Here is a 22,320-nt window from a genome sequence, read left to right as displayed (position 1 = left end):
CAGCTCCCAGAATTTTCACAAAGGTGCTAGGGTCCCTTCTGGCAGTTCTAAGGCCGCGGGGCATAGCTGTGGCGCCTTATCTGGACGATATCTTAATCCAGGCGTCAACTTTCCAACTAGCCAAGTCTCACACGGACATCGTGGTGGCTTTTCTATGATCTCACGGGTGGAAGGTGAACATACAAAAGAGTTCACTTATCCCTCTCACAAGACGGAGGTCAGGAAATCAAAAATTTTATCCATCTGCCGAGCTCTTCATTCCATTCCTCGCCCGTCAGTGGCTCAGTGTATGGAGGTAATCGGCTTAATGGTAGCGGCAATGGACATAGTTCCGTTTGTTCGCTTGCATCTCGGACCACTGCAACTTTGCATGCTCAAACAGTGGAATGGGGATTATGCAGATTTATCTCCTCAGATACATCTGGACCAAGAGACCAGAGACTCTCTTCTTTGGTGGTTGTCACAGGATCATCTGTCCAAGGGAATGTGTTTCCGCAGGCCAGCGTGGGTCATAGTGATGACGGATGCCAGCCTATTGGGCTGGGGTGCAATCTGTAATTCCCTGAAAGCACAGGGATTGTGGACTCAGGAGGAGGCTCTCCTCCCGATAAATATTTTAGAACTGAGCGATATTCAACGCGCATCAGGCGTGGCCTCAGCTGGCGTCGGCCAGATTCATTAGATTCCAGTCGGACAATATCACGACTGTAGCAAATATCAATCATCAGGGGGGAACAAAGAGTTCTCTAGCGATGATAGAGGTTACCAAAATTCAATGGGAAGAGACTCACTCTTGCCATCTATCGGCAATCTATATCCCAGGAGTGGAGAACTGGGAAGCGGATTTTCTAAGTCGTCAGACTTTTCATCCGGGGGAGTGGGAACTCCATCTGGAGGTGTTTACACAATTGATTCAGCAATGGGGCACACCAGATTTGGATCTGATGGCGTCTCGTCAGAATGCCAAACTTCCTCGTTACGGGTCAAGGGATCCTCAGGCAGTACTGATAGATGCTCTAGCACAGTGCTTTCCAAACTGTGTGTCGGGACACATTAGTGTGTCGGCGGCAGTGTGTAGGTGTGTCCCAGCTTTAGCAAAAAAAAAAAAATAGAATTTAAAAAAATATTTTTTTTTGGTTTCTGACTTTCCTCCTGCCTGCTACGCATATCACGTGGTTGACATGTGAATGATACCTAGTGGGTCACAGATCATCTTAACCTATTGGCGCAGCTCAGCGGGTACTGAAACTATTACTATTGGCAGCTTTTGCTCCTGACTGCACGTGTAGTCTCCTCAATCGGCTCGTAACTGCATGTGTAGTTAGTGAGTGGGACAGCAGTGTGTTTGCAGCGTGTTCACCCATCAACCTCATACATCCCATTAAAATAGTAAGTAGATATTGATGCTATTGACATTTTTTAATTCTTGCACATACATACTGTTACTTGTAAATACATTTTGTTATTATATAATTTATGTATGTGTCCGTATCTCTTAAAACAAGTTAGTTTAACCTCCTGTTTGCCAGTACAACTAAATTACTGTGTCGCGAAATGATGTACGTTTAAAACGTGTGTCACCAACATGAAAAGTTTGGAAAGCTCTGCTCTAGCAGTACCCTGGTCGTTCAACCTGGCTTATGTGTTTCCACCTTTTCCTCTCCTTCCTCATTTGATTGCCAGAATCAAACAGGAGAGAGCTTTGGTGATTTTGATAGCACCTGCATGGCCACGCAGGACTTGGTATGCAGACCTGGTGGACATGTTATCTCTTCCACCATGGACTCTGCCACTGAGACAGGACCTTCTGATTCAAGGTCCGTTCCAGCATCCAAATCTAGTTTTTCTGCGACTGACTGCTTGGAGATTGAACTCTTGATCTTATCCAAGCGGGGGTTCTCTGAGTCGGTCATAGATACCTTGATTCAGGCTCGAAAGCCTGTCACCAGGAAAATTTATCATAAGATATGGCGTAAATATCTTTATTGGTGCAAATCCAAAGGCTACTCATGGAGTAAGATCAGGATTCCTAGGATTTTGTCCTTTCTCCAAGAAGGATTGGAGAAGGGGCTATCAGTCCTTAAAGGGACAGATATCTGCTTTATCAATTCTACTGCACAAACGTCTGGCAGATGTTCCAGACGTTCAGTCGTTCTGTCAGGCTTTAGTTAGAATCAAGCCTGTGTTTAAACCTGTTGCTTCGCCATGGAGTTTGAATTTAGTTCTTAAGGTTCTTTAAGAGGTTCCGTTTGAACCTATGCATTCCATAGATATTAAGCTTCTATCTTGGAAAGTTCTGTTTTTAGTTGCTATCTCTTCGGCTCGAAGAGTTTCTGAACTATCTGCATTGCAATGCGACTCGCCTTATCTTGTTTTCCATGCTGACAAGGTGGTTTTGCGTACCAAACTTGGGTTCCTTCCTAAGGTTGTTACTAATAAGAATATTAATCAGGAAATTGTTGTTCCTTCTCTGTGCCCTAATCCTTCCTCTAAGAAGGAGCGTCTATTGCACAACTTGGACGTGGTTCGTGCTTTAAAGTTTTACTTGCAAGCGACGAAAGATTTCTTTGTTTGTTGTCTATTCTGGAAAACGTAGAGGTCAAAAAGCTACGGCTACCTCTCTTGCCTTTTGGCTGAAAAGCATCATCCATTTGGCATACGAGACTGCTGGACAGCAGCCTCCTGAAAGAATTACAGCTCACTCTATTAGAGCGGTGGCTTCCACATGGGCTTTTAAAAATGATGCTTCTGTTGAACAGATTTGTAAGGCTGCGACTTGGTCTTCGCTTCATACCTTTTCCAAATTTTACAAATTTGATACCTTTGCTTCTTCGGAGGCTATTTTTGGGAGAAAAGTTCTTCAAGCAGTGGTGCCTTCTGTTTAACCATCTGTCTTGTCACTCCCGTTCATCCGTGTCCTGTAGCTTTGGTATTGTAACCCACAAGTAAAGGATGAATCCGTGGACTCGTCTTACCTTTATAGAAGAAAACTAAATTTATGCTTACCTGATAAATGGATTTCTTCTATGGTAAGACGAGTCCACGGCCTGCCCTGTCATTTTAATACAGATTATATTTTTTTTATTTAAACTTCAGTCGCCTCTGCACCTTGTAGTTTCTCCTTTTTCTTCCTGTACCTTCGGTCGAATGACTGGGGGGTGGAGCTAAGGGAGGAGCTATATAGACAGCTCTGCTGTGGTGCTCTTTGCCACTTCCTGTTAGCAGGAGGATAATATCCCACAAGTAAAGGATGAATCTGTGAACTCGTCTTACCATAGAAGAAATCAATTTTATCAGGTAAGCATAAATTTAGGTTTTTTTAGGTTTGTTTCGTATTTTAGGTAGGTCAAGGAAAATGAGTATACGGGGGTCATTTTCCAATTTTTGTGCATGACCACCATTCTTCCCCACATCTCTGCCAGCACCTCCCGCTGCTTTTCCTATAAATGTGACGTATTCTGGCAGGGGTCAAATACCACCTAGCCATTAGTTTGAAGTTCATCTTTGTGATATTAGCTGATATCATGGCTTCCTTGTAACTAATGAAAACCCTGTCCCACTCTTTGTGGCTAATTTGTCTGTCTAGGTCTTCAGCCCATTTGTACGTATAAGTAGGGTAAGCTGTACCACTGTTAAGAGGATTTTGTAATTATTTGATATAATATGTTTGGGTTGTGTTTGTTGTGTGCATAGATTTTCAAATGCAGTAAGGGGGCGGCTGAGACCATCCCTTCGTTTTTGTTTTTGTATGAAGTGTGCCAGTCGTCATTTATTATTATTATTAAAAAAAAATTTTTATATTTTTTATTTAAAGTTTCAAAAAATATACATTGGCTTTATCAATTCAATAGTTATACATAACTTAGACATTGTATCAAGATACATAACAAAAGATAAAGCTTTATCAAACAGTTTCATCGCTAAAAAAAATCCTTGTCTGCTGGGTAAAATTTGAATCTAAAAATGACTATGCATTTTCATAATTGAACTATTAGGCAGTCAAGTAAATATGTGACTAAACAATTAAATATTAGAACATGTAAATGGTTAATCTATCTAATTATGAAGTTATTAATATACCAGTGTACCAGCCGTGGAAAAAGAATGGTTACCTTGATATGGTTTGAGGCACTCCTTTTTGAAGTTTAAGTAATCTAAGAGGTAGGAGGACCCACTGTACCCTTCAGCTTATATTAAAATTAGGGGGTCTAGGAATATAGATTCTACCTTATCTGCCTTCTTCTACCACCCAAGGCTATGTCAGTTCTATATTTAAATATTCTTCCCACAGAAATTTAATGGAGTGGTAATCGTCCTGTCGGTTTGTATGTCCATAATGATATTTTTCTAACTGTAGGTGATGTGTTACTGTTTCTTTCCATGTCATGACTGTGGGGAGGTCTGTTTTTTTCCAGTTTAGTGGTATTAATTTTTTAGCGGAATTAACCATTAGGGTTAGTAATACTAGTCTGAACTTACATTTAATCTTAGGGAAATGGTTAAACAAATACGTCCAGATTGTGTAGGGTAAAGGGACTTTTATTATTTGTTCGATTTCTTTTCTAATGGATTCCCAGTATTTCTTAACAATTGGGCATTGCCACCATATATGAAACATGGTGCCTATTTCTTTGCAGCCTCTCCAGCACATTGCCGGGGTGGTAGGAAAAAGTTGGTGCAACCTCACAGGGGTGTAGTACCATCTACATAACAGTTTCATATTCATTTCTAATGTGGATATGGAAGAGGAGGATCTGCTCATATGTAGAAAGATATCTAGCCATGTTTGTGTGGGTAAGGCATCATTCACCTCTTCCTCCCATTTAGCAACATAGGAGGGCAAAGTATTAGAGTAGGTTATTGCTATCTGCTTGTAAGTGAGAGAGAGAATGCTAGGTTGCGCTGTCTTGCACAGGTTTTCGATAGGGGTAAGGGTACGCATTAAATATGTCTTAAAAGAATGTGTTGTAAGAAAGTGTATTACCTGTGAATACGTTAGCCAGTTTGTAAATTTATCTCCACAACTGGAGATGATGTCCGTCTGAGTTTTAACTTTCCTATCTTGACAAAAATTGCAGACGGGTAGGGCCTCTCCAATTCCTGCACTGTTGGTGCTAAGTGGTTTAAGTTGTAATGGGCAAGAAGGGTTCCCTATCAGTGGGGTTAGGGGCGAGTATATTGTAGATATATGCTTATGCTTTGCTATAATCTTATCCCTCATTTTGTACGTTTTCTCTCGTGGCGGTAGGGGTTGTGTGTAATAAGATCCTCCGACTGGGTGGAAGCCAGCATTGTCCACTTAGCGTGGTGTCATTAGTTAACTGGTGTTCTAATTGAACCCATTCTTTATTGGTAGCATGCTTACACCAGTCCACCACTCTGGTTTAAGACGGTCGGTTGTCTGTATTGCTGCAAGTTCGGGGCTCCTAGGCCTCCTAATTCTTTAGAGCGATATAATGTGGCTGTTGCTATGCGCGGCCGTTTGTGTGACCATATGAAAGAGTTTAACATTTTTTGAAGGTGGAATGTCATGCGGTCAGGGAGAGATATCGGTAAGGTCTGCAGAATATATAATATTTTGGGTAAAATTATCATTTTAATTGTGTTTAATTTGCCTAGCCAAGATAGAAATTTATCATTCCAGTCCCTAAGTAATTAATTAATTTGTACTGAAAGGGCCTTATAATTCAGTGTTAACATTTCTTGGGTGATCGGGGAAATGTATACTCCTAGATATTTGATTGCTTTCTCCTGACACCTAAAATTAAATCGTTGGTGTATGTTCTGTATAGTCTTGAGTGGTAGGTGTATGCTTAATAGTTCTGATTTTGCGACGTTTATTTTAAAATTTGAATAAAGCCCATATGTTTGCAGTAGTTGCATTAACGTAGGGATTGACAATTCGGGGTTCGTAAGGCCAACTAATATGTCATCCGCGTAAATTATGTTTTTATATTCAGTTGTGCCTATTTTATGGCCAGTTATATCTACACTGTTTCTAACATATGAGGCTAATATTTCTATTGATAGAGCAAAGAGCAGTGGAGAGAGCGGGCAGCCCTGTCTGGTTCCATTTGAGATTTGAAATGTGTCTGAAATAGTCGTTCAGTTTAATTCTGGCTTGTGGTGTGTTATAAAGTGCAAATATCTTCCCTATCAGGTCCTGATCGAAACCAAATTTGAGTAGAGTTCGTCTTAGAAAGAGCCAATCTAGCCTATCGATTGATATGAATGCGGAGGGAACCCTCTGTCGATGTGCATATTCCATATGGGTTAATATTTTGGAGGTGTTGTCCCTAGTGTCTCGTGTATGTATGAAACCTGCCTGGTTAATGTGAACTATAGAGGGGAGGAGTCTATTAATTCGGGTCGCAAAAATTTTGGCATTTAATTTGATATCTACATTAAGTAGAGAAATCGGCCTAAAGTTTGCTGGTGTATTTGGTGGTTTGCCTGGTTTGGGGAGTATAGAGATATGGGCTTCTAGCATTGAGGGAGGAAATGGATTAGTTTCAGAGACCTCATTAAAAAGAGAGGTAAGGTGTGGTGATATGAGTGCAGAGAAGGTTTTGTAGTATTTAGCTGAGAGGCCGTCAGGTCCAGGGCTTTTCCAATTGGGCAAAAAAGTTATAGCTGACTGTAGTTCTTGCAGTGAAATTGGTTGTTTTAAGTCTTTTAGTTGATCTTGTGTAATTGTTGGGACCTTGCAAGCCGTGATATAAGAAGAAAGACTCAAGAGGTGTGCCTCAGAGGGGGGCGCTTTCGCTATATTATAAAGGTCGGTATAATATTCATGAAAAGTATGTAGTATGTCTTTTGTTGTAACTGCTGGTGATTTGTGGTGTGGACGCTGAATTTCATAGATAAATGACTTGAACCGCTCCTTTTTTACGCACGGGCCAAAAGTTTGCTTGCCCTGTTGTTTTCGTAATAAGATAAGCTATTCGTTTTCTTACGAAGTGTCTGGTATTCTATGTCTAAAAATGTATCTAAAGCTGCTCGTGCTGATTGATCTTGTTCTATGGCGGTGTCAGTCGGGTTCAGTTTTAGTTTATGGTCTAATCATGAAAAAGTTTCGTAGAGGTCTTTATATTGCTGACGCGTATATCGCCGGACTTGGGCTTTCAATTTTATTAGTTCCCCCCGAATGACACATTTATGCGCTTCCCAGATCTTATAGTGATCTGTTATAGAGTTAATGTTAAGCGCAAAGTATTCAGATATAAGGGCTGCGAGTTTGGTGACATGGTTGGGGTCGTTCAAAAGGGTTTCATCTAATTTCCAAACATATGGCTCTGTTGGAGTCTCAGGCCATGAGAATTTTAATTTAACCGCTGAGTGATCAGACCATGATGTAGGGGAAATGTCACATTTATGTATAAAGGGAAGGCCTTTCTGATTTGTAAATATGTAATCTAATCTGCTATGGGTTTTGTTCGGATGGGAAAAAAAGTGTAGTCTCTTTTATCATTATGTATTAGACGCCAGACGTTGTATAAGTTGAGATCTTTTACATTTTTCCATAAGTATGTGGAGGTCTATTTGAGACCGAAATATTGGGGTTAGAACTATCTTTTGCTGGTTGTATTATTATTATTATTTTCTCCTACATTGGTGTATCCGGTCCACGGCTTCATCCTTACTTGTGGGATATTCTCAATCCCTACAGGAAGTGGCAAAGAGAGCACACAGCAGAGCTGTCCATATAGCTCCCCTCAGGCTCCGCCCCCCCAGTCATTCTCTTTGCTGCTCTAACTAGTAGCATCTCCACGGGGGTGGTAAAGAGTATGTGGTGTTTAGTTGTAGTTTTTTATTCTTCTATCAAGAGTTTGTTATTTTAAAATAGTGCCGGCTTGTACTATTTACTCTGCAGCAGAAAGTGATGAAGATTTCTGCTAAGAGGAATATGATTTTAGCACCAGTAACTAAAATCCATGGCTGTTCCCACGCAGGACTGTTGAAACCAGAGAACATCAGTTGGGGGGAACAGTTTGCAGGCTTAACTGCTTCAGGTATGATCAGTCATTTTTCTAACAAGACCATGTAATGCTAGAAGACTGTCAGAAATTCCCTCTGGGATAGGTAAGCCATTTTTCTTAGACTCTGTATAAAATGATGGCTTATATTAAGGGCTCTATGCTGGTTGACACTAATTGTGGGCTTAATCGATTGCTTTTTAGCATGTTTTTTACTATAAATAAGGTGTTTTTTCAAACTTTAAAACTCTTTTGGGGTTTATTATGCGCCTGGCACTTAGTTAGACACCTAATCTAGTCAGAAAGGCCCCTCCACTCTGGAATGAAGAGGGAGGAGGCCTCATTTTCACGCCTCAATTGCGCAGTGGTTTTGCCTAGGCAGTTCATGCAGCTTCACGTGGGGAGTCCAGAGGCTCAGAAAAGGACTCCAGAGAGGCTTATTTCCTACCAAAATAATCCCTAAGGAAGGTAAAGGCCACAGTGGAAGCTGTGGCATGGTACTGTAATGTGTTAACCGGTTAATATCTGTTATTAGCTCCGGTTTGGGCATTAAGGGGTTAATTGGTCTGAAAATTTGTGTGCAATCTTTTCAAAGCATTAAGACACTGTGGTGAAAATCTCATTAAAATCTGATCTTTATTTGATGGTTTTTTGATGTTTTAGTAATAAAGTGTGCACTTTTATTATTTAAAGAGACAGTAACGTTTTTGTCAAAAATAATTTTTATTGCATTGAAGTTCTGTTTATGTCTGTCAAACATGTCTGAATCTCCAGATAGCCTATGTTCTGTATGCTCAAAGTCCAAGGTGGTTCCCCCATTAAATTTATGTGTGAAGTGTGCCATAGCGTCCAAGCAGCTTAAGGACCATTCAATCACACTTAAAAATATAGCCCAAGATGATTCTTTAGCTGAAGGTAGTGAAGATAGCTCGCTATCCTCTCCTTCTGTGTCAATACCAGCTATGCCCGCGCAAGCGAAGCCCAGTACATCTAGCGCACCAATTGTGCTTACTATGCAACAGTTAGCGGCAGTAATGGATAATTTTCTCTCAGCATTTTTATCTAAACTGCCAGCTTTTCCTAGGAAGCGTGATTGCTCAGTTTTAAACACAGAAAATAAGCAAGCTGACGCAGAGGATAATTTATCTGTAGTGCCCTCACATCAATCTGACTTGGCGGTGAGGGAGGGCCTGTCTGAGGGAGAAATTTCTGACACAGGAAAAGTTTCTCAGCAGGCAGAGCCTGATGCCATAGCATTTAAATTTAAGCTAGAACACCTCCGCGCCCTACTTAAGGAGGTCCTAGCTACACTTGATGATTGTGATCCTTTGGTGATCCCAGAAAAATTGTGTAAAATGGACAAATTCTTAGAGGTCCCAGTACACACTGATGCATTTCCGATACCTAAGAGGGTGGCGGATATCGTGACTAAGGAGTGGTAGAAGCCAGGTGTACCTTTTGTTCCCCCTCCTATATTTAAGAAAATGTTCCCAATTGTTGACCCTAGAAGGGACGCGTGGCAGACGGTCCCTAAGGTAGAGGGGCAGTTTCAACGCTAGCTAAGCGCACGACTATACCAATAGAAGACAGTTGCGCTTTCAAAGATCCGATGGATAAAAAATTAGAAGGTTTACTTAAGAACATTTTTTTTCAACAAGGTTTTCTTCTTCAACCAATTTCCTGCATTATTCCTGTAACCACTGCAGCTGCTTTTTGGTTTGAGGAATTAGAAAACTCGCTCCAGAAGGAGACTTCTTATGATGAAGTCATGGATAGAATTCACGCCCTGAAGTTGGCTAATTCTTTCATTACAGATGCCGCTATGCAGTTAGCTAAATTAGCGGCGAAAAATTCTGGTTTCGCAATAGTGGCGGGTAGAGCGCTTTGGCTAAAATCTTGGTCGGCAGATGTGTCGTCCAAAACAAAATTGCTTAATATTCCTTTCAAGGGTAAGACCCTATTCGGGCCAGAGTTGAAGGAAATTATTTCAGATATCACTGGGGGAAAGGGCCATGCCCTCCCACAGGATAGACCTTTCAAAGCTAAAAACAAGTCTAATTTTCGTTCCTTTCGCAATTTCAGGAACGGACCGGCTTCCACCTCTACAGCCACTAGGCAAGAGGGTAACGCACCCCAGCCCAAACCAGCATGGAAACCAATGCAAGGGTAAACAGGCCAAAAAGCCTGCTGCTGCTACCAAGACAGCATGAAGGGGTAGCCCCCAATCCGGGACCGGATCTAGTAGGGGGCAGACTTTCTCTCTTTGCTCAGGCCTGGGCAAGAGATGTTCCGGATCCCTGGGCACTAGAAATTGTCTCTCAGGGGTATCTTCTAGAATTCAAGGACCTTCCTCCAAGGGGAAGGTTCCACATGTTTTGCTTATCTTTAGACCAGATAAAGAGACAGGCATTCTTACATTGCGTAGAAGACCTTTTAAAAATGGGAGTGATACACCCAGTTCCAACAGCAGAACAAGGACTGGGATTTTACTCAAAAAATCAGGAACTTTCAGGCCAATTCTGGACTTAAAGATCCTAAACAAATTCCTCAGAGTTCCATCATTCAAAATGGAAACCAATTGGGACAATTTTACCAATGATCCAGGAGGGTCAATATATGACTACCGTGGACTTAAAGGATGCGTACCTGCATATTCCTATCCACAAAGATCACCATCAGTTCCTGAGGTTCGCCTTTCTGGACAAGCATTACCAGTTTGTGGCTCTTCCCTTCTGATTGGCCACTGCTCCCAGAATTTTCACAAAGGTGCTAGGATCTCTTCTAGCGGTGCTAAAGCCAAGGGGCATTGCAGTAGCACCTTACCTAGACGACATTTTAATACAAGCGTCGTCCTTTCACAAAGCAAAGACTCATACGGACATTGTTCTAGCCTTTCTAAGGTCCCACGGGTGGAAGGTGAACATAGAAAAAAAGTTCTCTGTCCCCGTTCACAAGGGTTCCCTTCCTGGGAACAATAATAGACTCAGTAGAAATGAAGATCTTTCTGACAGAGGTCAGGAAGTTAAAACTTCTGAACACTTGTCGAGTTATTTAATCCATTCCTCAACCCTCCATAGCTCAGTGCATGGAGGTAATAGGACTCATGGTTGCAGCAATGGACGTGGTTCCATTTGCTCGAATTCATTTAAGACCATTGCAACTGTGCATGCTAAAACAGTGGAATGGGGATTATGCAGATTTGTCTCCCCAGATTCAAATGGACCAGAAAACCAGAGACTCAATCCTCTGGTGGTTGTCTCTGGATCACCTGTCTCAGGGAATGAGTTTCCGCAGACCGGAGTGGATCATTGTCACGACCGACGCCAGCCTCCTAGGCTGGGGCGCGGTCTGGGAGTCCCTGAAGGCTCAGGGTCTATGGTCTCTGGAAGAATCTCTTCTCCCGATAAACATTTTGGAATTGAGAGCGATATTCAATGCGCTCCAGGAATGGCCTCAACTAGCGGAGGCCAAATTCATCAGATTTCAGTCGGACAACATGACGACTGTGGCGTACATCAATCATCAGGGGGAAACAAAAAGTTCCCTGGCGATGAGAGAGGTATCCAAAATCATCAAATGGGCAGAGGATCACTCTTGCCATCTATCAGCAATTCACATCCCAGGAGTGGACAACTGGGAAGCGGATTATCTGAGTCGTCACTTTCCATCCGGGGGAGTGGGAACTTCACCCGGAGGTTTTTGCCCAGTTAACCCAACTATGGGGCATTCCAGATCTGGATCTGATGGCGTCACGTCAGAACTCCAAAGTTCCACGTTACGGGTCCAGGTCCAGGGATCCCAAGGCGACATTGGTAGATGCCTTAGTAGCGCCTTGGTCGTTCAATCTAGCTTATGTCTTTCCACCGTTTCCCCTTCTCCCCCGGCTAGTAGCCAGGATCAAACAGGAGAAGGCTTCGGTAATTCTGATAGCTCCTGCGTGGCCACGCAGGACTTGGTATGCAGACCTGGTGAATATGTCATCGGTTCCACCATGGAAGCTACCTTTGAGGCAGGACCTTCTAATTCAAGGTCCATTCGAACATCCAAACCTAGTTTCTCTGCAACTGACTGCTTGGAGATTGAACGCTTGATTCTAGCTAAGCGTGGGTTTTCGGAATCAGTTATAGAGACCCTGATCCAGGCTAGAAAGCCTGTCACCAGGAAAATTTACCATAAGATATGGAGGAAATATCTTTGTTGGTGTGAATCCAAAGGTTACTCATGGAGTAAGATTAGGATTCCAAGGATTCTAGCGTTTCTCCAAGAAGGATTGGAGTAAGGTTTGTCAGCTAGTTCCTTAAAAGGACAGATCTCCGCTCTGTCTGTTTTGTTACACAAGCGTCTGGCAGCATTGCCAGATGTTCAGGCGTTTGTACAGGCTTTAGTCAGAATCAAGCCTGTCTATAGACCTGTGGCTCCTCCATGGAGTCTAAATTTAGTTCTTTCAGTTCTTCAAGGGGTTCCGTTTGAACCTCTACATTCCATAGATATCAAGTTACTATCTTGGAAAGTTTTGTTTTTGGTAGCTATTTCTTCTGCTAGAAGAGTTTCTAAATTGTCTGCTTTGCAGTGTAATTCACCTTACCTGGTGGTCCATGCAGATAAGGTTGTTTTACGTACCAAACCTGGTTTTCTTCCAAAAGTGGTTTACAATAAGAATATTAACCAGGAGATAGTTGTTCCTTCTCTGGGTCCTAATCCAGTTTCTAACAAGGAACGTCTGTTGCTCAATCTTGATGTGGTTCGTGCTTTAAAGTTCTATCTAAAAGCAACTAAAGACTTCAGACAAACATCGTCCTTGTTTGTCGTCTATTCTGGCAAGAGGAGAGGTCAAAAGGCGACTGCGACCTCTCTGTCCTTCTGGCTGAAAAGCATCATTCGGTTGGCTTATGAGACTGCTGGAAGGCAGCCCCCTGAACGAATTACAGCTCACTCTACTAGAGCTGTGGCTTCCACATGGGCTTTCAAGAATGAGGCTTCTGTTGAACAGATCTGTAAGGCAGCGACTTGGTCTTCTCTGCATACATTTGCCAAATTTTACAAATTCGATACTTTTGCTTCTTCTCAGGCTATTTTTGGGAGGAAGGTTTTACAAGCAGTGGTGCCTTCCGTTTAGGTTACCTGACTTGTTCCCTCCCTTCATCCGTGTCCTAAAGCTTTGGTATTGGTTCCCACAAGTAAGGATGAATCCGTGGACCGGATACACCAATGTAGGAGAAAACAGAATTTATGTTTACCTGATAAATTTCTTTCTCCTACGGTGTATCCGGTCCACGGCCCGCCCTGGCATTTTAGTCAGGTTTAAATTTATTTTTGTAAACTACAGTCACCACTGCACCCTATGGTTCTCCTTTTTCTCCTAACCATCGGTCGAATGACTGGGGGGGAGGAGCCTGAGGGGAGCTATATGGACAGCTCTGCTGTGTGCTCTTTGCCACTTCCTGTAGGGATTGAGAATATCCCACAAGTAAGGATGAAGCCGTGGACCGGATACACCGTAGGAGAAAGAAATTTATCAGGTAAACATAAATTCTGTTATTATTATTATTAACAATATAAATAGTGTTTCTCTTAAAGGTGTATCCAGTCCATGGGTTCATCCATTACTTGTAGGATATTCTCCTTCCCAACAGGAAGCTGCAAGAGGACACCCACAGCAGAGCTGTCTATATAGCTCCTCCCCTAACTGCCACCCCCAGTCATTCTCTTGCAGCTCTCGACAAGAAAGGAAGTATCAAGAGAGATGTGGTGACTTAGTGTAGTTTTTACCTTCAATCAAAAGTTTATTTTTAAACGGTACCGGCGTTGTACTGTTTTTACTCTCAGGCAGAAATTCTAAGAAGACTTCTGCCTGGAGGTTTGATGATCTTAGCGGTTTGTAACTAAGGTCCATTGCTGTTCTCACACATAACTGAAGAGTATGGAAAGAAAACTTCAGTTGGGGGGACGGTCTGCAGATTGCCTGCTTTGAGGTATGTTCAGTATATTTTTTTCTAGAGAGATAAGGTCTAGAAAATGCTGACAGTGCCTGGTATATTTAAGGTAAGCCTGATACAGTGATTTAACAACAACTGGGATCATGCTTGCAAATAAGGGTAATATTCATGTTAATACTTATATTACTTAGTGTAAAAACGTTTGCATGATTTATAAAAATAAAAATGTTTTTTCTCTGAGGGTGATAAATCTTTATTTGGGGCCTAGTTTTCCACATGGCTTGTTAGATTACTCCTAGGAGTACTTTTTTAAGGCCCTCTGACTTTGAGTGCATGGTAGGGAGGGGCCTATTTTCAAGCTCTAAATGTGCCGAGTGATTTTCAGTCTGAGACATTGAGCTTCCCTGAAGGAGTCCTCTGGCTTATAGGACCTCTATAGAGGGTTTTGTTCCTGCAAAAATCGTTTTTAAGGGCAGGTAGGAGCCACAGCACAGCTGTGGCAGTGTGTTTGACTGTTTGTTAGCAGATTTAATGTTTTTCTAATTCGTTTTTGGGCCTGAGGGGTTAATCATCCATTTGCAAGTGGGTGCAATGCTGCTTTAGTCCCTTATACACACTGTAAAAATTTCGTAGAGCTTACTACTTTTTATCACTGTTTTGCAGTTTGTGGTAGTTTTTTTCTCTTAAAGGCACAGTACCGTTTTTATATTATTGCTTTTTTCACATTTATTAAAGTGTTTTCCAAGCTTGCTGGTCTCATTACTAGTCTGTTAAACATGTCTGACATAGAGGAAACTCCTTGTTCATTATGTTTAGAAGCCATTGTGGAACCCCCTCTTAGAATGTGTACCAAATGCACTGACCTTTCTATAAGTTATAAAGATCATATTATGGCTTTTAAAGATTTATCACCTGAGGTTTCTGAGACTGACAAAAGGGAGGTTATGCCATCTAGCTCTCCCCACGTGTCAGAACCTTTAACTCCCGCTCAAGGGACGCCAAGTACATCTAGCGCGTCCAATGCGTTTACCTTATAAGACATGGCGGCAGTTATGAATCATACCCTCACAGAGGTATTGTCCAAACTGCCAGGGTTACAAGGAAAGCGAAACAGCTCTGGGGCTAGAACAAATACAGAGCTCTCTGACGCTTTAGTAGCTATGTCTGATATACCCTCACAATGTGCAGATGTTGAAGCAGGAGAACTTCTAGCTGTGGGTGACTTCTCTGATTCAGGGAAGGCGTTACTTCAGTCTGACTCTGAAATGACAGCATTTAAATTTAAGCTTGAACACCTCCGCGTGTTGCTCAGGGAGGTTTTAGTGACTCTGGATGACTGTGACACCATTGTAGTTCCAGAGAAATTGTGTAAAATGGACAAATACTTTGCAGTGCCTGTTTACACTGACGTTTTTCCAATCCCTAAGAGGTTTTCAGAAATTATTACTAAGGAATGGGATAGACCAGGTGTACCTTCTCTCCCCCTCCTGCTTTTAAAAAGATGTTTCCTATAAATGCCGCTACACGGGACTCGTGGCAGACGGTCCCTAAGGTGGAGGGAGCAGTCTCTACCCTAGCTAAGCGTACAACTATTCCTGTCGAGGACAGTTGTGCTTTCCTAGATCCTATGGATAAAAAATTAGAGGGTTTCCTTAAGAAAATCTTTATACAACAAGGTTTTATTCTCCAGCCTCTTGCATGCATTGCCCCAGTCACTGCTGCAGCGGCTTTCTGGTTCGAGTCTCTGGAGGAGGCTCTACAGGTAGAAACCCCGTTGGATGATATCCTTGACAGGCTTAAAGCTCTTAAGTTAGCCAATTCATTTATTTCTGACGCCGTTTTTCATTTAACCAAGCTAACGGCTAAAAATTCAGGTTTTGCCATTCAGGCGCGTAGGGCGCTATGGCTTAAATCCTGGTCAGCTGATGTCACTTCAAAGTCTAAACTTCTCAATATCCCCTTCAAAGGGCAGACCCTATTTGGGCCTGGACTGAAGGAGATCATTTTTTATATTACTGGAGGAAAAGGCCACGCCCTTCCCCAGGATAGGTCCAACAAGTTAAGGTCCAACAAGTTAAGACCAAACAGACTAATTTTCGTTCCTTTTCGAAACTTCAAGAGTGGCGCAGCTTCATCTTCCTCTTCTACAAAACAAGAGGGAAATTTTGCCCAGTCCAAGCCAGTCTGGAGACCTGACCAGCCTGCTGCTGCCTCTAAGACAGCATGAAGGAGTAGCCCCCGATCCAGGACCGGATCTAGTGGGGGGCAGACTTTCTCTCTTCACCCAGGCTTGGGCAAGAGATGTCGAGGATCCCTGGGCTCTGGAGATTGTTTCCCAGGGATATCTTCTGGATTTCAAAGCTTCATCTCCAAAGGGGAGATTTAATCTCTCACAATTATCTGCAAACCAGATAAAGAGAGAGGCATTCTTACATTGCGTTCAAGACCTACTAGTTATGGGAGTGATCCACCCAGTTCCAAAGGATGAACGGGGGCAGGGCTTCTATTCAAATCTGTTTATAGTTCCCAAGAAAGAGGGAACTTTCAGACCAATCTTGGATCTCAAGATCCTAAACAAATTTCTCAGGCTCCCATGCTTCAAGATGGAGACTATTCGAACCATCCTACCTATGATCCAGGAGAGTCAATATATGACTACCGTGGATTTAAAGGATGCTTATCTACACATTCCGATACACAGGGATCATCATCAGTTTCTCAGGTTCGCCTTCCTAGACAGGCATTACCAGTTTGTGGCTCTTCTCTTCGGGTTAGCCACGGCACCAAGAATCTTTACGAAGGTTCTAGGGTCCCTTCTGGCGGTTCTTAGGCCGCGGGGTATAGCAGTGGCCCCTTACCTAGACGACATCCTGATACAGGCGTCGACTTTTCAAATCGCTAGGTCCCATACGGACATTGTTCTGGCATTCCTGAGGTCTCACGGGTGGAAGGTGAACGAAGGAAAGAGTTCTCTCTCCCCTCTCACAAGAGTTTCCTTCCTAGGAACTCTGATAAACTCAGTAGAAATTAAGATTTATCTGACAGAGGTCAGGTTGTCAAAACTTCTAACTTCCTGCCGTGCTCTTTATTCCACTTCCCATCCGCCAGTGGCTCAGTGTATGGAGGTAATCGGATTAATGGTAGCGTCAATGGACATAGTTCCGTTTGCCCGCCTACATCTCAGACCACTGCAACTTTGCATGCTCAATCAGTGGAATGGGGATTACACATATTTGTCCCCTCTACTAAATCTGGATCAAGAGACCAGGGATTCTCTTCTCTGGTGGCTATCTTGGGTCCATCTGTCCAAGGGAATGAGTTTCCGCAGGCCAGAATGGACTATAGTAACGATAGATGCCAGCCTTCTGGGCTGAGGTGCAGTCTGGAACTCCCTGAAGGCTCAGGGTTCATGGACTCAGGAGGAGGCCCTCCTTCCGATAAACATTCTGGAACTAAGAGCGATATTCAATGCTCTTCAGGCTTGGCCTCAGCTAGCTGCGGTCAGGTTCATCAGATTTCAGTCGGACAACATCACGACTGTAGCCTATATCAACCATCAGGGAGGAACAAGGAGCCCCCTGGCAATGTTGGAGGTTTCAAAGATAATTCTATGGGCAGAGGTTCACTCTTGCCATCTCTCAGCTATCCATATCCCAGGAGTAGAGAACTGGGAGGCGGATTTTCTAAGTCGGCAGACTTTTCATCCGGGGGAGTGGGAGCTCCATCCGGAGGTATTTGCCCAGTTGATTCAACTATGGGGCAAACCAGAACTGGATCTCATGGCGTCTCGTCAGAATGCCAAGCTTCCTTGTTACAGGTCCAGGGATCCCAAGGCAGTGCTGATAGATGCTCTAGCAGCGCCCTGGTCCTTCAGCCTGGCTTATGTGTTTCTACCGTTTCCTCTGCTCCCTCGTCTGATTGCCAAGATCAAGTAGGAGAGAGCTTCAGTGATCTTGATAGGACTTGGTATGCAGATCTGGTGGACATGTCATCTTTTCCACCATGGACTCTGCCGCTAAGGCAGGGCCTTCTACTTCAAGGTCTCTTCAAACATCCAAATCTAATTTCTCTACGTCTGACTGCTTGGAGATTGAACGCTTGATTCTATCAAAGCGTGGTTTTTCCGAGTCGGTCATTGATACCTTAATTTAGGCTCGAAAGCCTGTCACCAGGAAGATCTATCATAAGATATGGTGTAAATATCTTCACTGGTGTGAATCCAAGGGTTACTCATGGAGTAAGGTCAGGATTCCTAGGATATTATCTTTTCTCCAAGAAGGATTGGAGAAGGGATTGTCAGCTAGTTCCTTAAAGGGACAGATTTCTGCTCTGTCTATTCTTTTGCACAAACTGGTTGAGGTTCCAGACGTTCAGGCGTTTTGTCAGGCTTTAGTTAGAATCAAGCCTGTGTTTAAACCTTTTGCTCCACCATGGAGTTTAAATTTAGTTCTTAAAGTTCTTCAATGGGTTCCGTTTGAACCTTTGCATTCCATAGATATTAAGCTTTTATCTTGGAAAGTTCTGTTTTTAGTAGCTAGCTCCTCGGCTCGAAGAGTTTCGGAGTTGTCTGCTTTACAATGTAATTCCCCTTATCTGATTTTCCATGCAGATAAGGTAGTGTTACGTACCAAACCTGGGTTTCTTCCTAAGATGGTATCTAATAAGAATATCAATCAGGAGATTGCTGTTCCTTCACTATGTCCTAATCCTTCTTCAAAGAAGGAACGTCTATTACACAATCTTGATGTGGTTCGTGCTTTAAAGTTTTATTTACAAGCTAGGAAGGATTTTCGTCAAACATCTGCTTTGTTTGTTGTCTACTCTGGACAGAGGAGAGGCCAAAAGGCTTCGGCAACTTCTCTTTCTTTTTGGCTAAGAAGTATAATACGCTTAGCTTATGAGACTGCTGGCCAGCAGCCTCCTCAAAGAATTACAGCTCATTCTACTAGAGCAGTAGCTTCCTTGTGGGCTTTTAAACATGAGGCCTCTGTTGAACAGATTTGTAAGGCGGCGACTTGGTCTTCGCTTCATACCTTTTCGAAATTCTATAAATTTGATACTTTTGCTTCTTCGGAGGCTATTTTTGGGAGAAAGGTCTTACAGGCAGTGGTGCCTTCCGTTTAAGTTCCTGCCTTGTCCCTCCCTTCATCCGTGTCCTAAAGCTTTGGTATTGGTATCCCACAAGTAATGGATGAACCCGTGGACTGGATACATCTTTATAAGAGAAAACAAAATTTATGCTTACCTGATAAATTTATTTCTCTTGTGGTGTATCCAGTCCATGGCCTGCCCTGTCATTTTAAGGCAGGTGTTTTTTATTTTTAAACTACAGTCACCACTGCATCCTATAGTTTCTCCTTTTTTTCTTGCTTGTCTTCGGTCGAATGACTGGGGGTGGCAGTTAGGGGAGGAGCTATATAGACAGCTCTGCTGTGGGTGTCCTCTTGCAGCTTCCTGTTGGGAAGGAGAATATCCCACAAGTAATGGATGAACCCGTGGACTGGATACACCACAAGAGAAATAAATTTATCAGGTAAGCATAAATTTAGTTTTTTAGCATTTTTTAATTTCAAAGCTTGTCATGTGCTTCTAGGTTTCTTTTTTCCCTATTAATGCAGTTTATTAAATTCCAAGCCTTTTCGAATACACCAGATAACATACATATATATATATATATATGTTATCCCATACTGCCTCTATAATATTCAGGTCTGGTCTCTGTGGAGGTGTCTGTCAGTGTTTTATCAGTTTTTTTATCTCCAAATATAATTTCACTGCATTAGCAGTGTGCTTGGGCTAGTTATCATGCTGAAAATACAACCATTCCCAATCATGTTTTTTCAGAACGGAATGGCAAGATGAATTAAAACCTGTCTGTACTTTTCAGCATTCATGATCCCATCAATTCTGATAATATCGCCAACACCACTTGCAGAAATGCAGCCCCAAAACAGAACAGATTCTCCACTATGTTTTACTAAAGGCTGCAAGCACTCATTCTTCCATCTTTCTCCAACTCTTTGTTTTACACATTGACGATTGGACCCAAAAATTTTAAGTCAATCCATAATACTCTTTTCCACTGATCTTCATTCTTATCTTTCTGAGCTTTAGCATATCTTAGCCTTTTCACCCTGTCCCCCTTCCGAAAAAGTGGTTTCTGAGCTGCTACCATTCCACAAAGACCATTCCTGATCAAGCTTCTTCAGACTGTAGAAGGTTCAACTTGGTTATCCTGATGAAGCTGCCATATGCTGAGCCAGGTCCTTGCTGGAATTCTTCAGGTCTCTCAAAGAAGAAACTCTGAGAAACTTCTCATCATATTTAAAGTTTTCTGTGCCTTTCAGTCCTTTTTTTTGTCCTTGACTTCTCCTGATTATTCAAATTTCTTTATAACAGAATATGTCCTGAAAGACAAAAGGAAAAAAGAGGCGCTCTTGGTGCGCCTCTTTTTTCCTTTTGTCTTTCAGGACATATTCTATCTTTACACACAACTTGGAGAGAGCTGCTCATCATCGGATTGATGAACTTTGTATCTACATTGCCTATATTGGTTTGAATATCTACTAGAGGGACTTTTTCTATGTTTTTAAGTCTTTCTATCTCCTCCTATCCTGTTGGAAATCATTTATATATTATGACTATTTGATAAATATTTTTTCTATGGTATTTTATAGAATATAATAACACTGATACTGGCACCTCAAAAAATTATTATTATCATATGTGATTGTTTATTTTGGCGCACCTCTGTTATTCCTTTGGTTAACACAGCAGTTGTACTGTGTTTAAACCACATTTGTTTTTCTTTATAACAGCTTGAATACAACATCTTGAGTATCCAGTTTGCTGATTTCCCTTTGAGAGTGGCCTTGCTGATGCAAAAAGTATGATTTTTGTCTGTCAAATTCTGTGATCTTTGGCATTTTGAAGAGAATGATGTGATTGAAAGTTGGTCTTGTTAGCAAGCTTCCAATGAATTAAACTCATACCACATGTGTATGTAATGCTCAAGCATGTCTTGCACAAAGCTGGTGAAATAGACCTTTTTCACAGCAGTCATTTTGACATGAAATAGTAGGACTAATACAGGTGTTGGCAATGACATTAATTAGGGTCCCATTCCATTTAGGTTTACGAAGTTCACAAGTTCCTGCTATTGCTCAAGTGTAAGGGGAGGTAACACTAAATACACTAAATACTTGCTACTTTAGCCTATAGAATCTGTTTTGTTTTTTTGTTTTTTAATACTGCATTCAAATATCCTGTTTTTTTCTGGTTGTATTCTAATAAAGAGACTGAGAAATAATTATATATGGTTATTACACCATTGCTGAAACAACAAATCTAATGGTGGCCTAAGACTTTTTGCACAGTACTGTATATATCCTACGTAAAGAGGTTTAGCCTATTTGAATGGCTATTGGATTGCAGGAGCATAGTAGAGAAAATCCAAAGCTGACTTGAAAAAAAGATGTTTCCTACAAATAAACATCAATACACTGTTCGTTTTGAATGGAGGCATATTCAATTTCCCTATACAATATAGTAAAATGTCATCTAGCCTGACACCAAAGGCAGCACTTTTGACCTCAATTCCAGAAGATATGCTTGGCACAAATCCTACACAGCTTATCACCCAAAGCTTCACTTACTGTAACAAAATTACTTTGGTCAGGATGGCAAAAGTTTAAATAGCTTTAGATTTCAAAATATGTCTGTTCAAAACTGTTGCCAGAAAGCTGAAGTTGAACAGAACTGATTCAATGATCTAGAATGTCCATGTCAGAGCCCATCAAATCTGCTTTGTTCTCTTGGTATTCTTTGTTGACATCTAAACCTAGGTAGGCTCATATGTTAATTTCTAAGCCCTTGAAGACCACATCTTATCTCAGTGCATTCTTACAGTTTTTCACAGCTAGATGGCGCTGGTTCATGTGTGCCATATGGGTAACATTGTGCTCACTCCCATGGAGTTATTTATAAATCAGCACTGATTGTCTAAAATGCAAGTCTGTCAAAAGAACTGAAATAAGAGAACATTCTGCAGAGGCTTAGTTACAAGGTATCAAGTATAATAATATAACCGTGTTGGTTATACAAAAGTGAGGAATGGGTAATAAAGGGGTTATCTATCTTTTTAAGCAATAACAATTCTGGATTAGACTGTTCCTTTTAAGATAGCGGTTGTGTAAGACATGTTAAAGCACCTATAGCCATTTTTGGGTAAATCAGTGATTCAGACTATGCTGCTCGAAACCAGAGAAAACCTTTAGGTCAAGTGCAAATTAAGAAGCGGTAAATACATAAAAAAAACACTTATCAGTTTAATTTGTGGATACCTTGTTTTCTATAAACCTGTTACCAAGAAAAGTAAGTTTGTTGCATACCATGATTGTTCCTTACTG

The 22,320-nt window shown here is 41.8% G+C and overlaps 1 protein-coding gene across 1 annotated transcript in view; it reads left to right on the top strand.

Moving 5' to 3' along the window:
- Window positions 1–22,320, top strand: part of SNAP23 (synaptosome associated protein 23) — a 189,475-nt gene that overhangs the window by 92,810 nt on the left and 74,345 nt on the right. The gene's annotated exons all lie outside the window — the stretch shown is intronic.

Source organism: Bombina bombina, chromosome 1 (assembly GCF_027579735.1).
Source record: "Bombina bombina isolate aBomBom1 chromosome 1, aBomBom1.pri, whole genome shotgun sequence".
In the NCBI taxonomy this organism is placed as follows: Eukaryota; Metazoa; Chordata; class Amphibia; order Anura; family Bombinatoridae; genus Bombina; species Bombina bombina.
This window is presented reverse-complemented; position numbering and strand designations above follow the sequence as displayed.